Source organism: Cygnus olor, chromosome 12 (genome assembly GCF_009769625.2).
Source record: "Cygnus olor isolate bCygOlo1 chromosome 12, bCygOlo1.pri.v2, whole genome shotgun sequence".
Taxonomy (NCBI): domain Eukaryota; kingdom Metazoa; phylum Chordata; class Aves; order Anseriformes; family Anatidae; genus Cygnus; species Cygnus olor.
In genome coordinates, this window is record NC_049180.1 from 8,672,431 (window position 1) to 8,697,483 (window position 25,053).

General features: G+C 36.2%; 1 long non-coding RNA gene across 1 annotated transcript in view; it reads left to right on the top strand.

Annotated features, from left to right (window-relative positions):
* Window positions 1-24,412, top strand: part of LOC121076847 — a 58,105-nt gene extending 33,693 nt beyond the window's left edge. Inside the window, exons 4-11 of the long non-coding RNA XR_005823756.1 lie at window positions 2,662-2,784; window positions 3,875-3,999; window positions 8,206-8,300; window positions 11,716-11,874; window positions 12,589-12,856; window positions 19,235-19,329; window positions 20,591-20,652; window positions 24,194-24,412. This is a non-coding gene — a long non-coding RNA (uncharacterized LOC121076847). The remainder of the gene's footprint in view (window positions 1-2,661; window positions 2,785-3,874; window positions 4,000-8,205; window positions 8,301-11,715; window positions 11,875-12,588; window positions 12,857-19,234; window positions 19,330-20,590; window positions 20,653-24,193) is intronic.
* Window positions 24,413-25,053: the final 641 nt, after the last annotated feature.

Sequence of the window (25,053 nt, forward strand, 5' to 3'; positions counted from 1 at the left end):
AGTCAATACTCATATGGATAAACCCCTACACTTTTGACAGAAGATAAAACTCAATCTATTGCATCTATGTAAATCCTTGTGCACTTAGCACCAGACAGGACTAACACTTTGCATATTTAAGAGAAGAAACTTAAGCTTTTGATAGTTCTACCCCTAGGAAACGAGAGCTGTCTAATTCTCATTTATACACTTTACATTTCCTTTTTTCTCTCTTCTTGCTCTTACTTCCTCCTAAAATAGTTGCATTTTCCAGGAGAGAAAAAAACAGATATTCTTGCTTGTGGACTAGGAAAATCTGTGTTGAATCAAGTTTTCTTGTTTTTGGGGAAGCTGTTCTTGCCTGATTCAGGGTGATTGCATTAATCAAATCTGTTATACAGCAAATGGATGAAGAGACGTAGAAATTAAATCTAAATTCTTCTTTATTTTTATGTAGATGAATTGGAACAAAACAGAAAACTGGGAATGAATGCGAATTAATACTTCATTTGCTATTGTATTATCTTTTTTTTAACAAACTGAGTTGACAGATCAGAATAGCACAATTCAGATTTATTTACACTCTGCTCATTTTTAACTTGGCAATAGAATAAATACAATAAGAGGAGCAAGTTAGTATAAACTACAGTTTGAAACACTTATAATATAGCTCCTTTTTTCTTATCTCATGCTGTGAATGAAAGTCTGCCAACAGTGATAAGAAAGTTCTGTTCATCTGAATCTGTTAACACAGTGTTTTAAAAAAAAAGTATAGCAGCAGCTATACTGTCTGAAGTATAGAGTCTGAAGAGTTTTGGTTCAGCACTGATTATATTTCATACAAATAATCTGTAATGGAGTTCAAGCATTAATAAGATATTCATCCATTAATAAAAATATTTTTTAACCTAGGGGAAAAAAAGGATTTTGTATTTGCTGTGTACATATAGATTTGTACTGGGAGAAAATAGAAAAGGCAGAGCTCATCAAGAAAGAATGCTGGTGTAATATCTTTTCAATGTTTGTTGGTTTTATAAGTCCTCTAATAAATTACAAACTAATTTAATCATACTCCATAGTTATGTACTCTTGAAGGAATACGACTCCAGATTCAGACCATATCATATTTAAAGTACAATGTGTATCACATAAACACCCTATGCACATAAACACATATGCACCCTAGCAATAAATTAATGACCCTAAGGCTGTCAGGCAGTAATAAATAAAGAGTAGATGCTTATGATCAAGAACACATTTTATTAGAACCCAAGAAATGCTATTTGACTTTGGCAGAGAACATGTTAAATGGCAATTTTCTTTTTTGTTTGAAATAAACTTGTTTTGAATGTTTGTTATTATCACCAAAATTGACTAATTTGGGATTGACTTTTTTTTATTATTATTGCATTTGATAAGAACAGTAAACCTAAATTTTAAGTCTTTATGATTCAAGATAATTCTGTTGTGCTTGGAGAATATTGTGGAGTGTTATGGTGTACTGGTTATTTCTATGGCTTTATCGTCTGAGAGCCCTTGTTTTGTGCCAGGCTACCAGTGGAGCATATGCTTATTAATATGATGCATTAAGCAAACTAGAGCAATGATCAAAACTGCTCTTTGTTTGTTTGAATTACAAGGATTGTAGATGAACATTCTTTTAATTTGCAACAGATGTGCTTACTCTTTTAGAATCATTAACAGGCAGTCTGCTGTAAAATACTTGATCAGTCGGATCTTTTTCTATAGCCATTTGTTTTCTCCAGTGTTAACAATATAACAAAATCATTATGGCATTCCTACAGTGTAGTTTTCTTTTCAGTCATTGGACTGCATACATTTTGAAAAATACATTGCTGAATTTTCATGTTGCTTTTAAAGAATGCTTTAAATGACTTAAGCCCCAAATTTGATTAGTTGGTATGATCTTTTTATATATGCAAAAATAGGCTCATAGCTAGAAAATAATTCCTGTGCATAGACTCCACACTTCCTTTTTTTGTAAACCACAGCCCCTATTTAAGCACATACCTTCAAACAAGAGACAACAAATCATAGTGTTACAAGAATGAATTCCTACTAGCAGAAATTCACTGTGATTTTACGTATGTAAAAATGTTTGATCATCCTGTATTCATATTCATTTTGAAAACCATGATCTTGCAGGAGACTCTGTAAATGAGAAAAATTCTAAAATAATCAGCTTGATATCTTAAAACGTTCTCTCAAGTAGACTACCTTATTTACTTATTAACATGAACCTTAACACTTCTTTAAGGTCAAGAGACATTTTGTAGACTTTGAGTTACACCTGAGCTGAAAGAAATTATAGGGAAAAAAAAAAACTTTTGCAGCGAAACTACTTTAACATTGGCCATCTTTTCCTCTAAGAAAGCAAGGCAAAATTACATCGTTCCAAGTGTTTTCAAACTGATTCATTAGAAGGACATGCTTTAATTAATTTTAAAAATGTATTCCTTATTTGCTTGGCTATTAAATCCTGAATATTCTGAAGTGTGTTGGAAAATGTCCACTTAAAGCTAAAATTAGTTTGAGTTACTCTTTGTTCTATCTGTGTTCTGTTTTACTGCCAGAATGGGGGAAAAAAAAAGAGGTAGAAGGTTAGGTAGTGGAAGTTCTTATGAAAAGCACTAATTATTAACCCTGGTGGTATGTCAACAGGATGTTCAGCTGCTACTGAGAAGAATCGAATGTTTGGAAAGGACCTCAATCCACCTGCTGTCAGAAACTCTGCATTATCTGACAGCCTCCTGACTGATCCAAGCTGCATTGTTCACGTGTCAGGTTGGTAATCGCTATGTAAGCACCTCAGCAGAGTGAAGTCAGTCTTCCTTCAAATATTTATTTAATTGTGCTGCATTCTGAGAGCTCCTTTTGTGTATGTTCTGCAGGCAGAGCTCTGACTAGTGATCACCAGTGGGAGTAGAGGTCTTGACATGGCTTATTCTTTGAGCTTCTTGAAAGTGGCTAAGTGACCTTGAGTGTCCTACAAACGATAGCAAAGCACAGGCTGACCTGTGCTTGTTTGCAAGGCCAGGCTGTTGGCAGCGCCATCAGAATGGCTCTTCTATGCATTCTGCACTGTGAACGGACATATCCTCTATGTACCCTACAGTTTGGATGTGCCTTCTGGACATAGAACTTAGTCCATGAACTTGGTCCATAGAACTTGGCATGCCACAGCATGTCAATTTTTTTTTCAACAAAAGAAAGAAGAATAAAACAAAGAGTTTTTATTTGGTCTTCATAGGTATAGCTCATTAGCTTACCTAATTACATGCAAATCAGAATTAATTTTCTCTTACACTCTGTAGCAAATATACCTAACTAATGCTATTCTTCATTAACACAGTTTCCACTGTAAGTTGGAATTTGCTTTGCAAAATATGGGGTAACACTTTTATACGTCATGTTAACATTCTTGAAGTTTGAGTTCAACTACTATTATTTTCAGTCTTAATGGTTTTAGTATTATTCCTTGGATTTTGATTTGTTCTTGTTAATGATTAGTTTTGATTTAATATAGTTGAAGTCCAGCACAGTCCAAGATGTAGAGGGCTATATGCAGTTATGTTATTGTTGATGTATTTAACAAGCCTGACCTAAATAAAATCTCCATCTCCCCTCTGTGAAATATCTTGAAATCCTTTTCATACCATGTGAATTTGGTTGACTGAAGAACACTTAGACATAGTTGTTTGCAGGTAATCTTAATTGTATTTTCCACAACATTGCATTATGTTTCATTTGGGGGCAGTAGGAAGAGATGGTACTAAAGTTATCCATACCTCGCTTCTTCCTTCAGACTGCTGTGCTCCTAGAAATGAAGTTTATAGGTTTTTGTGTCTTTTTGTTGTTTTTCTGCTGTTCACAGGAGTAAGAAAAAGGTTTCGGAAGAAGAACTGGAGGGCTGCTGGTGATAGAGTTGTGGCTGGAACTACAGTCCCAGGAAGTTGCAGGGGAGATTCGCCAGGAAAAGGTTTTCCTCATTCCAGAAAGGTCAGGATAGCTAAGTTGCCACAAAGCATCTACATGTGCTTTTACAGTAAACATGAGGATTTTATGATGGTTTTAATCTATAAAATTGCCTAGGTTTCACTGACTCAGGAAAGAAGCAAGACAATCAGCATATTAAAGCCTTCTTTTGCTTTGTTAATTCCTATACATTCCTGATAACAGCATTTGTCACAGAAATTGGCAGCATTTCAACATTGACTTTCCAGCTCTTGACAAATACATTCATATTTAAAGTGTTCATTATATACAGCATTGGAAGTATTTTCTTTTTATTTGGGAATAAAGCAGGAAAGCATCCTGCCTTGCTTTTCTTGGCTTGGGACCACAAAGATGCTGTAAAAGCTACTCTGAGGACTGCTCTTTTTTTCCAATTTACATCAATGAGTATAATTGGAGAAAACAGGTTAAAGATAAATTTAGCATTCTCAAGAAAATGATTATGTTAAGCCTCTCTAGAAAATGTATTACTTTGTTTGCTCTCATTTTAAATGAATATAAGAGCATATTAAATACATTATTCATACACATTCTTAGTGCACATGAAATTTATGTTTCTCCATTACATTGCATTCTGCTTCATTTTTTTACCCCAAGAGTCTCTGCTATAAAGGTATACTTAATTTCTAACATTGGTAATTTCAGTTGGTGTGATAATCTATTGTATTGTATCATAAAATTTCTATGATCTCTGATGCTTATTAAATATGAACCTGAGTGAATGAAGAACAGCTCTCAGATGATATCATTATCAAGGTACTTACCAGCTGTACTAATATAAAATGTAACATATTCATTGTGGAAAATGTCAAACAAATAACAATGTACTGGAAAACTTTTTAACTATTTCTGATTGTTGTAAAGAACTATGACCAAGTGTAGGACCAATATATACAGTGGCATGAAAATGTTAGAAGGGTCAGTATTGCTTTTTTCTAAAGTGTCATATTATACCACCAAGCCTAAATGGTTCTTTCAAAAAGATATATTTCTCCCTATGAAACTTTCCATATGGAGTTAAAAATAAAATAAAATAAAATAAATAAATAAACTTTTGAAATTTGTCTTAAGAGAGCTGGTCAGAACTCCTCTTTTTATGCCCATTGTTGTCAGAGTAATATTTTAATGAGAATTTCCTTTAGAATCCCTAAATAATTCCAGTTAATTCCAGTGACAATTTAAGTAAGAAAGCATTTTTAAATGTTGAAAAAAATACTGAAAAATATAATGTCTCATTTAAGAAAAATATCTTTTTCTCTAAATACATATTTTGCTTTAATTTGTAATTCTTTTGCTTTCACTGCAAAATTGTAAAATTTTTTCATAGCAAACACAAAGAGAATGTATTTTTTAATTCAGAAAACTAGATTTAGGCACTAAAAATTGCACAGATTTTTTTTCAAAAACAATTAAAAACCCTAGTATCTGGTGTCTATGATGCTATCAGCATTTGATATAAAATGTTATATGAATGCATTTTCTCCACATATTGCAATTACATTGGATTGGTGTATACGTTAGGGTTGGATCAATTCTTTTTTCTAAACATCAGAACTCCCTGCAGAATGCAAAATCCTTTACTTTAACTAAACTTTTTCTTCAGTAGTCCCACAACTGTAGATTATTATTTTGATAGTATTTTTAATTTCATTCAGTTTCTCCACTTCATGGGTGTAATAATATGGTGAATAAGGCATTTGAGTGTGACCTTAACCCAGTTCGTGACTGAACTACTCTGTCATTGGAAATGTCAGATTAATACAACTCTCCCCTACAATCACCATCCCTATTTACAGATTTTGTTTAAAGTATAAAGCCGTTAAGGAGTACAACTTATTCAAATTAGTGTCAACAGTGTAAGTAACTTTCTAGATAGAAATCTGTGAGTAAATATATAAAATACAAATATCAGGAAATATTTTGATCTTGAACTTACATTTTAATTTGGGCACTTAGTGTCTCAGCTGTCAATGTGATCTTGTTTCTCTGTGAGTACTGAGCTTGCTCAGCTCCTGCAGAAGCTTGAGATATCAGAATATACATGGAAGTGCTTACTTTTTATGATGAAAATATTGTCTCTTGGAATCATATAGATGTTAATTATAGTTCACTATGTCATGGTTAACAAATATTGCTGCTGTCATAACCTAGAAATTCTTCACATGTACTGGGAAATAGGAAGGGAAAAGAGAAATGTGAATGCATTTGGTTTTTACCCACGCTATTTGTGTATTTTTGTCGTCTCCTGGTGGCAGTCTCCTGTGCATGAACAGTAGTTGTTGCCCTTCCAAGTGCAGCTGTGGTGGTGCAATGCAGGAAGGCAATTCAGGGTGTCACGGGGATCTGTGTCTGCCCCACTTTCCTATGACTTTCTTATGACTGTGTTGTGGGCTCCAGAAAAAGAAAAAGCTGATCTGCATAAAAGCAAGCCCTTGTTAAAATAGGGTGGGGAAGATTTAAAAAAAAAAAAAAAAAATCTTGAACACGTGCATGCATATTTGTTGAAATAGCTTTCTTTTGAGCTCATTCCAGAGGTTATGTTGTACACATTTTTTCAACTGGATATCATTCATGAAAAAATATGTCCTCAATTAGTGGTGGTGTAGCGTCTGCTTGTTTTCAGAACAAAAATATTCTCTCTGTTTACACTATAGCTCCCTCAGTGCTGCAGCCCAGTGACACCTACATGCCCCAGCTGAGATCACAGTCCCTTTGGGCTAAACAACGTAAAACCTCTCAGTTTAAAAAACAATAAAAATTAAAATTGCAAGTTACTAAAGATTTACAAACAAGATCCTCAGGACAGGCATAAAAAGTCAGAAGGGCCTGAAATCATTTTCCAGATGTCACCTGCAGGGGTAGGACAGCTGTATCAGAGCTCCAGCCCCCTTTCTCCCCATGCCAGCCAAGCAGCTTCTAGAGCGCCCTGCCGCTTGAGTGTTTCCCTCCGAACAGCAATTGGAAATTGAGAGAACTGTATGCATATATAAAGAGTCAGATTGTACAAGGGGTTATGAGACAGGTTTCTTTCTTTGTTTTAATATTAGATTATAGAAACTAAAAATGTCAGGGAAAAGAATTTGAGGGGAAATGAATGAAAATAGCAGGAGATCAGAAAGAGAAACTGTTGGACAAGCAAGATACAGAGGAAGGAAATAAAAACAGGCCTGGAAACTAGCTGTACAGTCAGCCCAGTTTCCAGTGCTCATGGGGGAGTTGAGATTAAAATGCCTAAAACAGAAACAGAATTTTCAGTTTATGATATAGAAAACCACAGGCTGGAGCAATCAGACCGGAACGCATCTTTTGTAAGTTAAATTCAAGGCATAGCTCCAGAGCATTCCAGGATAGCCTGTAGATTTCTATAACAGTAACAGATTTTTAATAGCTCTTTTGTCATGAGGGATTGAAGGAATAGGGTTGCAACCAAATCCTTTTTTAAAAGATTCTTAGCAAGCCAGGAAAAGAGTCTTAGAAGGCTTAACTCCTTGGTAGTTCAGATGCTACGATAGATAAATAGAGGATGAGCTCACCAAGAATCTAGACATACAGAGCATATGCTAATAAAATCTATCAGGAAATTCTGCCAAATGTAATTTGGGTGTATTAGAAAGACTACTGAAATTGTAGGACAATGCCAAGCATAAGGGTTCTTACCTGCCAAAGACTGCGTGTGGGAGGAGGCATCATTGTTGCTCAACTGACCAATGAGAAGGTTGAAAATTGTGGTCAAAAGCTGTCTAAAATGTTTAGATATATAACAAAAAACACAATTCTGCATGCCTGAAACATGTACAATAAATAAATAAATAAATAAAAGAAATATAACAGCCTGTAAAGCTGTATAATATAACTTAACACAGATGGTAAAAATCATCTTAAGACAGAATTTTTAATGTATCTGTGTTTGCACTTGAGACTAACTGTGAAAAGCCTGAATCTCAAAGAGCTAAGAAGTCTACCTGATGAGGTCTTTCTATACATCTCAAAATTAGACACAGAAATTAGACTACCATTAAAATCCTTATGAAGTACATGCATCCCTAAAGCCCAGCTTGGTCAAACCTTGATTTCTTTCTAACAATTCTTATGTTAAATGACACAGCCACCGCTTGCCAGGTATCAGCACGAGGAAATGACATTTATTTTTCTGTTGACATAATAAGGATTTGTTTGATCTCTTTTCTCCAGACATATGACTAATAGACTTGCACGTGAAGTCTTCAAAGAGATCACTCTTAAAATTAAAGGCAGGAGATCATAGGCCAAGTATTTTGAAAATCCAGGTGAGTGATTGTAGGTATCTGAGGGTAAAAGTAAAAAAGCATAGTGTCAGGTATTTATTCTCACAACAGCTATGTCCTACACTGAGAGTTTTTTTGGTTTTGTTTTCTGTAAGTCAGTGTTTTCTAATGTTGATCAACAAGTAGATTCCTGCTTTATCCTGTTTGAATTCAGTAAGGTCATAAGTAGGGTAAAATTAAGATGCCACTACCTGTTTATCTTTTTAATGTGTTTAAAGTATCCATATGTAAAAAGCAAAACTCTCCTCTATGTACTGACAATACATTTGGGTTAATATATTCACATCTTAACTTGTAGCCAGATCGGCTGTTTTAAATGATTAAATGTTAAATCTGATATTTACTCTTGGACTGTGCAAAAGTCAAAGGGAACAATTTGTCAGCTCATTCCTATTTTGCTTCTGAAGCCAGTTAACTAATCAGTCTAACAGAACAAGAAGTAAGATAAATGGAGGCCATTCTGTTATGTAGAAAAATGTACATGAAGATAAATTTTTCACATTTTGCTTCATTTCATCTGCAGTTATCACTGTCATAATTGCTTCTGAACACTCAAGGTGCTCTTCGTATTGCTTCTATGATATAAATGGTTTAAGCTATTTTGGTAGTCTAGTAGCTTGCACCACTAAAATTGTCTTTATTCTTTATTTCTGTATTGTATTTTAGTAAAAAAAAATCCTCAGCCTTTTTACAGCAAAATGAATTTCCTAAACAAACAATAAAGGGTCAAGAGATGCAAACTAACAGCTTCTGCTGCAAACAAGCTGGCATAAAAGAATCCTGGGCAAATAAAATCTTGCTACCATTGGTAATATAGTTCCCATTACTTTGTATCAAATAATAGTAGTATTAAAAAGTGATAATCTAGGTTCAAACAGCTTGCAGTAATTTCTTTTTGTGCCATGGTTTCTGTTGATATAGGGAGTAACAGTCATCCCCTTTGCCTCATCTAAAATGTGCAAGAGGGCTGCCATCATTTCTGGTTTGTGAAAGTAATCAGGTGTTTCTCATTGCAACTTCATCAACTAAATTATTATATGAAAAACCCTCAAAACTATAAACTACTGTATTAAGAATATGAAGAATATGTCCCATTATTTTTAAAATGGAGTAAAGAAAAGTCAACTCAAAATAGGATCTTGACTGTTTTCATATTGTTGCATCATAGTGCATGTCTTTATTGAGAACTCTTTAAAGCCAAAGGAAAATGCCAGGATTTTAAAAAGTCTTCCTCTCTGTTAACACAGTGTTTTGTTCTGACTGAATTAATTATAATGGCATAGTTAACCACATATGTAGAATTCTCTTCAGGGTTTGTAATCTAATTCTATGCAGTGTGATTTTATGATGGATAAGCATCTGAACAAATAAGAAGACCCAAGGTAGCTGTATTAAAAATGCTGTAAAAGGTGTATTAGTTTTCTCAGCTAGATTTCCACAGTGGCAGACTGAGAGATTCTTAAATAGACACATTCATTTTGGCACCCTGTGCACTTTAAAAGGAATCTGATTATTAAAAAAAAAAAAAATCCATTTTATGCCAAAGTAGTACAGGAGTGGGACTGGATTTCTTTCTTTAACAATTTGTCAGAAATTTATTGCATTGAATTTTCAGCTAGTCCAGCTGCTGTAGAAAACATAAAGCTAAACAATAAGCTCAGAAAGGTAAATGCATATATGATATTCTTAAAATACTACTGTAAACTGGGTTTAGTTCAGAATTTCCAAACCCACATCATTTTAGGTTTTTAAGGCCCTGCAGACCTTTTTAAAAATCCCTATGAGTTTAAACCAATATATTCTACTGGCAGTAGAGTTCAAAAATGTGTCGGTCATCAAATACTTTTATAGCCACGTAATGGATTTATTAATCATTTATTTTAAATATAAGATTTTTTTCTTAAATAAAAAATTAAATTCAATTACCAGGAGTTTCATTCCTTCTTTCATACAGTGAATTTCAGCTTTCTCTCAAGTGTTATATTTTTCCAGGTCCAACTTGGATTCTGCCATTGCATCCTTTCTACTCATATAGTTACAATATCCAGTCAAGTCATAAAAGTATTCTTCTGGAAATTTTGACATGATAGGGAGAGTAGTTTTCATGGAAAATATTTCGTGATTTACAGTTGTTGCTCCTGGGCATTCACATTCTCCACTACATTACTGCAAGTATCACCACAGATGTCTGATAGAAAGTCATTATTGATGAAGTATTCATGGAGTCCAGATACCAGAAACTGGTCTAGTGAATTGTCATTTGTTGCCCAAGTTTGATAAACATCATAATGTATGTGAATGCAGAGAGTGAGCTAACTTTTCCATACCACACTGCTTTGTCCACGAAAAGAACTGTTACAGTAATTATGGTATATATGTATGTAATACTTCTAAGAAAATGAAAAAATACATTTAAAAAGAAAAAAGAAAAAAAAAAAAAAAAAGGAATTTGCTTTATTTAGAAGTAGCAAGGTGCAGGCCAATATGGCCTGCTTTTCATTTCCCAGGAAATGTGTTCCTTTTCAAGTAAGTTATATTTTTCTTTTGTGTCCTTTAGCCTACCCCAAGTGGCTTGCAGTATTTATCAACTTTAATCAATATGACTGACAGGAAACCTGATAATAGAGAATAGCTGTCTCCACTGGTGGGGCAAAATCTTTTGAAATGTCAGTAGTGAATACACTGTATTTACATTTCTTTGGGACTTTCACTCTTAAAAGATTGTCATCTTTTACACCAGAGGGATGAAAGTAAAGGTTATTTAACTATACATCAGAAATTTTATCTGATGACAGTGTGACAAAATATTCCTGCTTTCAGAAGTGCAGAATGCATGCCTCTCATCTCTGGTGCTGTTTCAGTGGTGCAGCAAGTTCATAGCTACAATTTGTCCTCTAATATCCTGAGCTGTTCATCATCCAATCAATGCCAGTCCTGGAACTTTTTTTTTTTTAAACATTTGGTTTTGGCAAGCATATTAGTTTCTTTACAGTGGTTTATAGTATATTAAATATAAACAATTTAAATTAATAGTAAATCACTTCTGGATTGTCAGAAGAGACACTGCTGGGGAAGAAACATGGTTTTGGCCATTTTGCAGGGATCTCTGCAAGAGGCTAGGTTGTCTGGTTGTGCTGGATCACATGGAGAAGCTCACATGGAGACATGTTTGGGAGCAAGAATATATTGCAACCTAGCAGACCCTATTTGGTTTCAGTCTGTGAAGTTTAAAGTCTCAGGGAACTGCAGGAATCAGTGAATTCTCATTAGGTCGGTAGCTATCACAGTCAAACAACTTGCATTGTGGTTCCTCTCCTTTGTGTCTTCTGCTCTGAGTGTGAGGGTGCTAAGCTTAGGGTTCATGGTTCAGCTAATTGTTGCAGCCGCTCTTTTCTAGGAATCTCCTTTTCCTGTGCACTGCCCCAAGGCAGAGCTCTGGATGCACCTAATTTTATGCTTGACAGCACATTGTACAACTGCTTGGACTGGGAAAGCTGAACTGCCAAATGCAAGAACTTCTGGTTTCATCATGTTAAAGAACTGAGAAGAGTACCAAGTGAGTGTTCACAAAATAAGACCGTGTTCTGTTATTTTGTACCTACATACATTTTCTTTGAATTAAGCCTCCTGTCAGACATTAAGAAATGCTAGATTCACGACTGTAATTGCACTAGCAAGGTTTTAAAAAAAGAAGAGCCCTCATAAAGAAAAACTGGAACCAAGAGGAATAGCTGGAAGTAGATGGTTTCTCTGTGAGGGATTTCCTAATCTCTGTAGAAGTCCTGTTTGACAACTCTGTTATCATATAGAGTTGATTCCTTGTAGAATCATATCATAATTCAGAAGCTGTTTTCATTTTAAACTACAAAATATAGCTCTTGTTCCTTGTGGCTACATTTTTTTATGGTATCAGATAGTGAAACTAAAAATTATTTTGGAAAAAAACTGTTAAAAGATTTCAAAAAAAATGAAAATTTACATTTTGATGTTGAAAATGCCCTTTAGAAAATAAAAAGTTGAGAATTTTCCACAATATTTCTCAAACAGAAAGTTCATTTTTTGACTTGCTTTGAGCTTCAAACTCGGTAACTTTTTTTTTTTAATAAAGAAAAATCACATTAAATTTAACAGAAGAATTAAGCTGCAGAGATTCCATCAAGGCAAACCCACTTTTATGAACATGGAACAGCTAAAAGAAACACCACAGCATACTTACTTCTAAGCAGTAATGTATTTAGTTTTTCCCCTTTTCCTCTATCCAATATATTAGTTTGAGATGGATGTCCTGTGCCCAGTACTATGCCCAGAAGTGAAGTTTCCAAGGCTGACACATTCATTCTGCTGCCAATCTGATCAGTGCCTGGAGAGGGCTGGCACAGGATACCTGAAGCATCCTTCAAGCGCTGCTGGGAATGTTCCACCAAGGGCACGAGATGGTTGAGAGCTGGCTGTGGGTGCAGGGGACTTGCATGGAGGGACCCCCAGTCATCTGGTGAATGATGGCTACTGTGAGACCTCAGGCTGTAGTGGAGACCAAGGTAAGGAATACACTTTCATCAAAAGCATTTCTCCAGGTTTGTTGTGACATATGCGTCTGTGACTTTTTAGTATCACCAGTCTGTCTCTAACTTATATACCCTAATACCTTCACTTTCTTTAAGATAAACTGCATCACTTCAGCAATTATGTGAAAAGCCCCCCACCTCCAGGTTCTGCTCTGCCTCTTAAAATTGACTGAGCTGCTTATGGAGAGAAACCAGGCCCTTGCACATGAAGTAATAAGAGATGATTCATTAGGGAAATTAAATGAACGTGGATTTGCAGCTTGGCAAGAAAAGGCTGTGGCCCCCTCAGCTGCTCTGCATAAAGCAATCTGGAGTCTTGTGGTGGAGCAGAATTGCTTTCCAGGTTCTGTAAACCAGCAACAAGATTTAACTTCTCCAGAGCTGCTGCACAAAGCCAGCTCTATTCTGTTTAGTCTTCACCAGTGCTTCTGTTTTCCACCTCAGCATTCATGTTGTTCAAAAGAAAAAAAAAAATGCATATAAGGATGTAATTTTCAAGAATCTTTTTATTATTAAGCAGGCTATGCACTGACAGCATTTAAACTAGAGCATTCAGGTATGCTGGGATCATTGCATTTTCATGTGTCACTCATACCTCTGAAAGCTTCCACCATCTAGAAGTACCAGTACTCCAAAATAAGCTCCTAGATGACCTCCACACGATAAAAGGCAGAAGGGGGCTGTTACTATAATACAGAGAATTGGAAGCAAGGAGGCAGGCTCTTGCTGATACTTACATGAATGTGTAACCTGTGCTGCTGTTGAATCATGTTTTACTGATAACCCAGGGATTAGACACATGACAATCCAGTAAATAGGGAATGCTGCCAAGTTGCTAGAGTGAGTTATCTAACTGAAGTTGTATGCACTTTCTCATTGTACAGTCAGAACTGCTCATGTTTGCAGCCCTGATACCTTTCTTTTAGTCCTGCACCCTGTATAAGTGCACACAGCATGGATTTATATGTAATAGCTTTTAAGATATCCTTTATTTAATTGTGACAGAGAAAATGGCATATCTGGAGTTGTTTGCAATGTGCAAGTAATTGACCTAGTGAGGACCCAGGTAGCAGGAGTCAAAGGCAGCAGCTGTCCCCTTGCTCCAGCCTGGCAGGGAAGAGGCATGTCTGCCATGCACCGAGCAGGGCAGCAGCAAGCCATCTCAGGCTTCACTGCTGTGCTGAAAAGAAAGTGCTGGATGTGCTTTCTGGTGTGGACAACATCCCTCTGCACTGCTGCCAGTGCATGGTGGGGACACAGCCGGGTCTGTGTGTCACTTGTGCATCACACTGGTACTCACCAGGACTAACAAACTGGGGGTAAACTCCCCTTAGAACCAAACTTTGGTGTCAAGAATAATCCTCATTAGAGTGCTCCTCCATTTTGCTTGTCTGACATGCAGGTTCACATGAAAGCTCATAAATAAGCCAGTGTGTGTTGACTGATTGGAAGTTTCTGTGCTGAAAAGGCTGTGTGGCGCGATGCATGGTTTGTTCTTACAAACAGCCTGTGCAAATTATAGGAAATCTCTAAGGCCTGGATGTTTTCAGATTATGAGTAGTACAGGGATCTCTCACAAGGAATCTGACACACACACACGCACAAAATGGAGAAGGAAGAAAATTGGCTGGTGAGGTAACTGAGCACATAGGAAGACATCCCATGGCAGCAGAGTGCTGCTTATTGGAGATTGTGACTATCTAGACACTCAGCAGAGTACACCTAATGGAAGAAGTAAGGCTTAAAAATTCTTTGTGGAAACTGCACGTCTCATCCTTTACGGGTATCAGCTCACAGAGAAAGGCATATTATTGCATTCAGTGCTAACTCCCACATTAGAAGGCAGAATTAAGAACATTGATACAGAGAAGAGACTATTCTGATCTGAATAATAAAAATATCATGTTAGTTTGAAACAAGTGTTTTGATGTATTTTGAGAGGTGCACTGGAAATATATTTACATAACATAGGTTGCATATTTGGAAGTACCAGAGAAATTCACAAAGATTGTGCTGAAACATGTCACAGTGAGGCAAATGACAGCATCTTTTCACCAACTCACTAAGTATCACCTAGGAGAGAATGTTTTATTTAAGTAGCAGCAAGCCAGGGGATGCTGATGACCGAAAAAATGAAAATAAAAAAGTACTGAGGAAGCAGGAGACAAAAAAAAATGTCAACAAATGTGCTTGAAGGATGAAGATTACAAAGGCTGCGCTTCTGCATGATATGTTAACCACGTCTACTTCGCAAAAAGAATCCTCTGAACTCTTCTCCCAGGAAGTTAAGTGATGTGCCCAGGCCAAAAGGCACCCCACGTATGGCTTAAGATGCTGCTCTCTGTGACTGCTGGCTTCCGTCTTTCTCCTGGAGAATGACCATACATATTCAGATGATGAAAGAGAGAGCAATCTGGTGCTTATTTTAAAATAGATTTTAGAAGTGTTTGGTCTGCAAATACAGCAAGCATTCTCTTACAGAAAGGCATATGAGGTCCCTAGGAAGTATTTTTGATTGAAGGAGCAAATCTTATAAATAAAAAAATAGTTCAGGAAGGAGTTAAAAGGAATGTCAGAAAGCACAGCATTAGGGCCAGTTTTGTTTACTTTATAATTTACTGACCTAAATTTGCCAATGACATAGAAATGGAAAAGGAGGATAAAGTAAATACAGAGGAACAGAGCAAATAAATTCAAAATGATCTGGATAGATTCAGCTTAGAGGCTGGATAAGTAGCTTATTCAGCTCAGTCGTACAGAACTGTGAAGTAATAAGATTAAGAACTAAAAATAATCAAAGAGGATAGAGCCAAAGAGAAAATACAACAAACACCGCAATCCCAGAAGCAGAGCAAAGGAAGTCCTTTTCCCTGTTTGTGAGGGAGAAGCCGCGCCTTGGGGCCATGCAGCCCCATGCAGCAGGAACACCTGCAGCGCCGCATGCCGTGGGGCTGGTGGCTGGGGAGCAGCGGGTCCACGGGCAGGGCTGGGCTCGGGAGGGGAAGCAAGTGGACAGGGAGCAGATTTCTTCCATTTCTTCCATTTGGTTGCTTCATACGTATGTGGCAATGATACCAGTTGGTGGGCTGGGGCTCACCGGGAGGCACATGTGGAACAGCTCTGGCAGTTCCTGCCCCAGATTGCTTTCTGTTGTCATAGTGGTTTTATTCTCTTTCAGTTCAAATTTCTGGTGTGTTTTTTATCTCCGCTCTGTATTTTGGTGCCCAGAGCACTATAGTCAGTGTAGTCCCAGCCAAAGCTTACGAGCTTGGTATTAACCAGATTTGTGGTAATTGTCCATGTTGCCTTAGATGATGATGATGATGATGAAGATAATAATAATAATAATAATAAATCTTATTATTAAAATTAAAACTTGAGGAGAACAATGCTGAACAAATTTATTTTTAAATTCAGAAAACTTGACTTTATCATCATATAGTTAGGAACTTGAAACAATAAAACTATAAATAGTTTCTATTCAAGGACAGCACAATGTTAGACATCTTTTCCTAAATCACAAATGATCCTTGACCAAATAATTAAGGACACCATTAGCGGCCTTTTTCTATTCAAAACCACTACTTTTTCTTTAGGAGAAATGAGCTTTGGTACTTCTATTTTTTTGGAGAAATTATACCGAGTATTCTCTGTCTAAAGCAGCAAAACAACTCCATAATTGGACTTGTTCAGAGTAATGATAACAAGATTTAAAACACAGTTTCAACACAGGAAAACTTAGTGTAAAAAGACTATTCTGTGTTTTCAGCTGTCAACTAAAAGTATATTGAATTTTGCAGATCAAATTCAAATAAAAGTGTTGAGATTAAAAGTGATAAAGCGGCAACAGTGAGATCAGAATCCCTCCAAAAATTAGATTAAATCCTCCTCAGGACCATAAAAACCTTATTATCTTGACATGACTAGATCAATCATTGCAAGACAATTATCTTAACAAGTTGCTCTGATACAGGAATTTCAGACTATATTTTTTCATCTACTTGGTATGAAAATAGACAGTGCATGGTCCCGGCATTCCTGAGCAGAAACTGAGACAGGCATCTCTTGGCTGTTCTGGTGACAAGCAAGCCATAAAGTCTATCTGTAAACATCAATAAAGTCCTCCTTTAAGCAACAAAAGCTTACATTATATTGAACTGTGAAATTGAACAGCATTAAATCTTGTCATTATATAGTTTATTGACTATAGTATCAGCTTACTTAACACTTTTTACCTCCTCACTTCTTTAACTCCAAAGTTGTTCTTGTGGCAAAAGTACTTTGTTGTGCTTCTGCTGTACCTGTTATCAGAAAGCTCCTGTGTCTTATCTGGAAGTTCATGCTCATACCATACCTCTGAGGATGACCGGTACTGTACATGTAGAACTGAAACATGATGTGAGATTGATCACAAAATAAATAGGAGCCAGAGCTAATGAGAGGGGTTCCCAAACTTTTCAGCCTTACTACTGGTAGAAGCAGGACATAAGACTGGCCAGGAATATCCATATTCAAAGAGTAAATGTACACTGCTGATCGAATGGATTTTTCAAGCGTATAAGGACCTAATTGTTCCCATTTTTAATTTGGAAATTAATTTGCTTACATAATTTTATTGTTTCTACTAGATTGTGAAGTGTATTTTCACCACATTTCATTACTGTGCAATAGTTCTGTGAGCATCTGTTGCTCCTTTGGGGTGGCGTTGACCTGGCTTTGAATTAAAAAGTGGCTCGCTGCCCATAGGTTTAATTCCAAGGCAAATCAATAGGGTTCTGTGTTGAAGAAAGTGACAAACATGGGCTTTTGTTTCAGATCTCAAAATACCCTTGGTGCAATCTTAAAAGGTGAGTGCTTCAAATCCTTTCCAAATAAAATCATTTGTATTTCACACCTTCTGAAAGGGATATTAAATCAAGAGTTACATTTTTTTCCTTTTTCTTTTTAAAAATTATTTCCTAGTGAATGCACTTCCAGTGGCAAGAGCATCTTAAAAATGATATTATAGTATAGAACCAGTACAGACAATGTTTGTAAGTACTTCTTATAATACTGAAGCTAATTATGACTCTAAGTGAACAAAACTATTCCTTTGCACAATAAATTAGTTACCTATAGGTGAACACTAAGGCAAAGAAGCTATTTCATTATAGTTACAATATAATGCAAATGAAGACCAGGTAGTTTTTAATGAAAAAAAAATTCCGACAAATATTATATAATTTGGGATATTGTAATATATATTAAGATATTTTCATCTGAGAGACTTCATAATATGAAGTTACACATTCCTAAAAATTGGATTTTAGTACATTTGAACTACTTAACAATGGTGGTACAAGAAGAAATTCTGAAATAAATGGCTTCATAGACCCATGAAGGACAGCTGGTATCAGATAGCCTTACATAAATAATAAGTATAACATTCCATACTGGTTTAATTCCCACACAGTTTTTCAAGTTTTATTAACCCAGGCAACTCATAATAATTATGATAAACAGACATTGTCATCAGAAATCAGCAGAAATTTGATAAGATTAAGTACAATGCAATACATCTTCCTTGCTCACAGAGTCTGTATTATAAATTACTCCTAGGCTTCAGAATGAGCCACTGTATAATTGAGCAAACCAGATCAATTTTTAAGGCTGCTTATTTAAATGCAAAACAGACTTTTTGAGAATGGTAAACTTGATTAAAATCCCTCTTTAAGTGCAAATCACAAACAACAATATCTAATACTCACAGGCCATAAGCATCCTATTAATAATACAATTTATTGTTCAGATATAATTGTAAGGTCTTAACAACATGGCAGCTGTAATCTACTTTAAAAATTAGAAATGATGAACTCCCCAGTCTTCTAATGTGGCTGAAATACACGCAACGACTGAGCAACTTGCATTTGGTTACTGAAATACATTGCAGCAGATTAAATAATCAGGCTTTGGGTGTTTGTCACACATCATTTTCTCCACCTTTAGTGTTTTGTTCCGTAAATTATACTTTTTCTGTTATTGCATAGATATTGAAACCAGATCCAGAAAAGACTGAAATGGAATTTAGCTATTTCAGCCCTGAATACTTTTAATATTGGTTTTAAAGTAGGAGGGAGGGCAATACTCCTTTTTTTTTTTTTTTTTTTTTTAGAATTCCCTGGATAGGTACAGTTGTGCTTTTGCACAGCAAGAGCATTACAGACTTGAGAAGTGTGGACATATATAATTGGATATAAATAGGACAATGCCTTTCCCATACTGTAAACAACACTGAATTAAAAAAGATAAAAATAAAAAAGCATCCACAATCTGTTTTCTTTTATCACTGTATCAAACCCCACCAAACACAAGTTTCTGCTCAGAAGACTTTCCACCAGATCCTGGGGGTGCAGGAAGAGACACCTGATCTTTGGAACAATCTTAAACTTCAGTGAGAAATAAGCACTGTAAGTGGAACATTTATTACTTGAATAATGTCTGTTGCTGCAATGTTAATAACCCTTTTTATGACTGATAAACTGCTTATTAGTTCTATGGTTGTGTAGCTGAATTATGAAAGAATGAGCTTTGAGTTAAACATTTTAATGTAGTTTACATTTCTGCACATGTAAAATTAGGTTTGAGAGTTGACATGTTTTCAGTCAGAGTTCATTCAGTCTTCACAGCACAAAATAGGACTGTGTGTTTTAAATGTTTCTGTGGTGCTGGAGTCTGTTCTACCAAAAGTGAATGTATTTTGAGAAATAGTACGGAGCCCAACCCGCTGTGCTCTGTGACAGACGTCCGGCAGCAGCAGCTCCCAGCTCCGCACCAGGCTGCTGTGGTGCATGCCCGGCGCTGCTGCAGGGCTGGCTGCAGGCTGGCACACGCAGCTCCACTCCTTCCCTGCAAAGAAGGCTGACCCAGCTCTAGCAAAAATAGAAAAACAGCCGTTGGCTGTTCAGAGAAAGTGGATTGACAAATTCTGTCTGCAGCTCTGTTATGGGATCGCTAACCTTGCCTAGGGGATGGGACATGGTGAGGAATGGGTAATAATTTAGTAAATATTAGTAACTATTTAGCCTTGTGGTTAAATGATCTTAAATCATTGTACTTGAGCACAAAAAACCTTTTCTTGTGTTCCGGAAACACAGCCTTTGACTTACATCCCCCTATTCCTCACTGTCTCTGGCATCTCCCCTTGCCACACGTCCTCTTTACTCTGTGTAGCAATGGATGGCAATGGTGGCAATTGGTCATTTATTAGCTGACCTAAGTAAAGGTAACGTACACAAATTGTGGGTCAAACACTGCTGAAGAGGCAAGAGTCTACATTTTAAAACACAAGTCATTAAGCTCTCTGCTTCATATTTTGCTTCCATAGTCCATGTATTTTCATACATTAAAGCTGATCACTGCAAAGAAACGTTGGGTAGCTCAGTTATTAATCAGTAAATCAATTCTATCCACATCACAATGTTGCTGCATCACCAGGAATCCTGTTGAGTATCTCCCTGAAAATGCATGTCTCTGAAAATGCTCTAAATGGCATGCTGATTCCTATCTTAGAGAAATGGGAATCGGAGAGTGCTATCATGCAGCAGCATTCCTCAATAGCCTGTCATACGAGGCTATCTAGTTGTGTTTTTCTAAGTGTGATGTGTCTGTACGTATGCATGTGCACATACAATACACACTATTTTCTGTGTTTTTTTCAATGTTCTTCAGAGTACGTGTTCACCCTGAAGGAAAGACTGCCATTTGAAAATGCTCTGAAGAATCATTTTGCTGTAAGTGTTTGCTGAATCAATGAATCATTTTGTTTTACAGTAGCACCTAAAACGTGTTTGGCAACATCCAATAAATCCTGGTGTTTGCAGTCTAGAAATAAAAGGAGAGAAGCAGAATAAAATGTCACCTATATTTCAATGTTCTTAGGTTAGCTATAGTGGAAAGAAACTTAGAGGAACAGAAAGTAACTGATTTCATGCAGCTGGCTCAGTGTACCAAGAACTTACACAAAATTAAAAATAAAAAGAGGGGAGCTGGTAGCAGATCTGTTTTTGAAATTAGAAGAGGCAGATAATGTAAGTAGCAAGGTGAAAATTTATGAAAAGAGCTGAGGAAAGAACTGTAATTTTGGTTTTGATAAGGTAGAAAGGAGATATATAGCAGCTGGGGTGACAGTCAGATAATGTGAAATTTAGCAACCATGTTTCTTCTATGAGACAAAGATAAATGCAAGTATGCTGAAAAGGGTAGAGAACGTAAAATTAAAGCATTCAATATATGGGATCCCTGATGAAAGATTTTGGTTAGAAGTACATTAAAAGTAAATTTAATTTCATGCAGATCATAGGATTGCTTTCTAACTTAGAAAGTAACAGCATTGCATACTAGAGTGTATAGTCCACTTCTCTAAGCCTGTAAGCTGTTATTAACAAAACAAGTAATAAAATATTTAGATTAGTGCCAGACAGGGATTACAATAGGAAACTTGAAGCTAGGACTAATTTTGACAGTTAAGTGAAAGTTTATTCATCTTTTAGTGAACTTGAGTATGACTTCAGATTCCAATATGGTTGGTCTCATGCAAAGTTCAAGATGTAAATCAAAGTAAGTAATGATATCACTCAACACACTAATATGCAATGAAAGTTTGCATCAGGCCATGAAACCACAGAGAAAAGCAAAACTAGAAAATTCTTCCTTATATGCTTGCAGATAATTTCTAGTGTACGTGTGTTTTATACAACAAATACTTTATTCTGAATCTCAGTAACATGATTATCTGTCATAGTTTATGTTAACCCAGACTTGCCAAGGAAGTTTTGGCCTTGGTTGCTTAGGATGTTACATTTTTGATTTTAACATGTTTACTTTAAAAAGTCCTTTAAGCCACTCACAATATGCAAAATGTGAATATTAAAACATAATGTAAAGAAAAATTTCTTTCACTAGTTTAGTGAGAAATACTCAGTCCAAAAACTTGTTCTTAACTGGTTTCAGAGCAAAAATAAATATATTTTTGCATTCTTTGATGAATCCTATTTTGAAGGAAATGCAACATCAAAAGCTATTTGTAGGTATTATTCCCCATTAAGCTTCTTCTAAAGACAGAGACACGAAAATTCAAAATTAATGCTGAAAAAAAGTGTAAAGAAAGAATGAGATGTCAGATTTAATTTAGATTTTTACGCTATTCTTTGAATTGCAACTCTAATGTAATAGCTTGCATATTAATATATGGCATATATTTCACTCCTTTTGTAATCTTCCATTACAGTATGTAGTTAATTCAGTTATAAAATTCTCTAAGAATCGCGTATACACATATTTAGTATTGGTTAAGGATATACTGAGTTTACATAGGTTTACAAATTACAGGTTTAAATACATTTTTTAGTATATGATTGATATGTATTAGCTATTCCTTCTGATGGTTTATAAGCATAATTTTAAAGAGGGCATTTGCCTAGTGCACAGTATATTAAATAACAGGTTATGTAAAGTAAATATTTAGGTTTACTAATTTGAAGCAGTGTGGTTTTGCTCCATATATTTTTATTCTAAAAGTACTGTTAAGATTAGAAGGATTATGTACTCCATTCTCACTGTTCAATAGTTCACGAGTAGTAGATTGAATATTACCATGTATGAGAGAGATTGCAAACCTCTTTTATTGATCTACTCTCAAAACACACATTGAACAAGTATGACACAATGAAACAGATCAGTTCTCTTCCTGTGTTAGGCAGGGACATGACTTTACAAGATCCTTTTCTACCTTGCCAGCACATGGGATGGAGATACCTCTAGAAATGAAACCTGCTTTAACACACAACTAAATTTTGCTTAGGAGTGGGGCTGTGATTTCCAAATCAGAAATATTGGCCATTTGGACTGAATATGAAATATAGGCTTTGGGGATGTGATGGCTTTTCTTCACACCTGGCATGTGACTATCACTGCAGACAAACATACCTTTAACTGGTGAAAGCATTACAGGGCTTACAGGCGGACATGAGTATCAGTTTGACTGGCGCAGCACCTACACCCTTAATCTGCACTGTTAGTTAAAGAGTCATGGTTCCTGGGGAAGACTCCACTTTTGGTAGACAGTGTTCATTCACTGCTGGGGGTTGCGCTTGCTGGGTTGGTGGCCATGCACCCTACAGACAGTGCTCTGCTCCTCCATGCTGGGAGCAGGCAGCATCTGGGCACCAAGGGTCCTGTCTGCATGGCCCTGTCCCCACATTGCTGGTCCCGCCCCACCAGGTCCAGCTCAAGCATCCCCACAGGGTGCCCATCCTGGGGGGGTCACCAGAGAGTGTACTCAGCCCCACAGTCCTGCTTATCTCAATGACCATGCTCTTTGTTGTGGCTTTTTTAGGTTAATAAAAATGAGAATAAAACACAAACTGCCATTTAGGAGAAGAGGGTTCTTGCTGAGTGTCACATCACCATTTATAAGAACTGAGGGTTTCTCATCATACTATTGACAACTGTGAGGCTTGCTGTGGATGATTAAATTTCTAACACCTAATTTGGCTTTAAAGGAAAAAATGGAGACCTCATTAAATCATATGGAACATATAAAAGAAAAACTGAAGGGAGAAAAAAGGCCAGTGACATGGAAATGTGATATCCACAAAAAGTGCCTAATTACAAGCAGGTTAGCCATAGAAATGGCCAAGCTAGACAACTACATATATTGTAGGGGTTGCCTGGGGGCTATGCTGGCAGCAGCTGTTTGAAGAAGCGCAGTAGTAGGTCTGCTGTCAGCATCCTCTTACTTTTGTTAGATCAGGTATTTTGCTGGTTTGGTCTACACTTCCATATTTTGTTTATTTTATTTTATTTTATTTTATTTTATTTTATTTTATTTTATCTTATTTTATTTTTCAGAACTGAACATTATCTATACATTTCCCGTTCCATTTTATATAGGAATTTAAGTGGATAAGCATTTGTGGGCTCCTGAAACCCTGATATTTCTAGAGGTTGACTTTCTTTGATGTTTGGAGTGTGATATAAGAGTCCAACCTTGTCTGTCAGGATCTTATGTTGACAGAGCCCAGAAATACTGACAAGAGGCACCTAAATAAATGTAGAAAGTAGATGAATACATTAGTGAAGTGGCAAAATACTTACTTAAAAGCCTACTGGCAAGCTTTTGGGTTGGTGATCTCAGGCAAAGCAGAGCACAGATGAGGTTGGATACTCCTGTTTTCACACTCCTTTTACATTAGCCCCATACCAATGTCAGTGGATTTGCTTCTCATTTATTTAGCAAAATAACTGATGATTTCACCTTGTGTTTCTCTATAGACCCTCACAAGAAAGACATCAGCACTGCATCCCAAGGAAAAGCAAACGCAGAGCAGGCGTCTGCCCAGGAGCCCTCACTGGGGGGGGATCCCCAGCAGCTAGAAACCATTAGAGCCTCTACTCCAGCAGTCACTTTATTAATTGATGTTGGTTTTCCTGTGCATGATGCACAGACGGCACAAAAGTTGGGGAACAGTAATTATTGGAATAAACCGACCAAATTCATTCTTGACTGAATTTCAGAGCGTCCTTATTTTTCTTGTAGCTTATGGAATGTATCAATAATGTATTAATACAGCCATCCATAAAATCCTGCTGTTTGCTTCCCATAAAACAGCAGTGTAGTAAAGAGAACACTGAAGATGTGGTGGTATTATTTTTATCAGTCTCTAACAATCTGTGCTGTAAGGAGCGTGCTCCATCTTACTGTAATTATTCTAGAACATGCACCTATGCATACAATGATGGTATTGGTGCTACTTGCATATATTACCTTAAGTGATTAATTAACCTTATTTCCTTGTTTTTTGGAGTATTGGCAAACTGCATAATAGCAATGGTAATGTAGCACTTGATCCCGCTTCTGCTTAACTTAGTGTCCTCTAGTTTTTGAACATTGCTGAAAGTGTAGAAATACAATTCCTAATCATTCACTTAGCAAGTAGACATTTAATTAATAGTCTCTATATTTATCAATGTCACAAATCGTGTATTCCATGTCAAATACTCTTCTGTATAATAATTTTGCAAATTACATGAAAATTATTGAAAATTAAAAATACATCTGTTAAGGTGCTGCTTGAAAATGAGCAAAAGAGAAATCAGCTCCTCCTCCTTCATTGGCTGAAACCTAGTTTAAT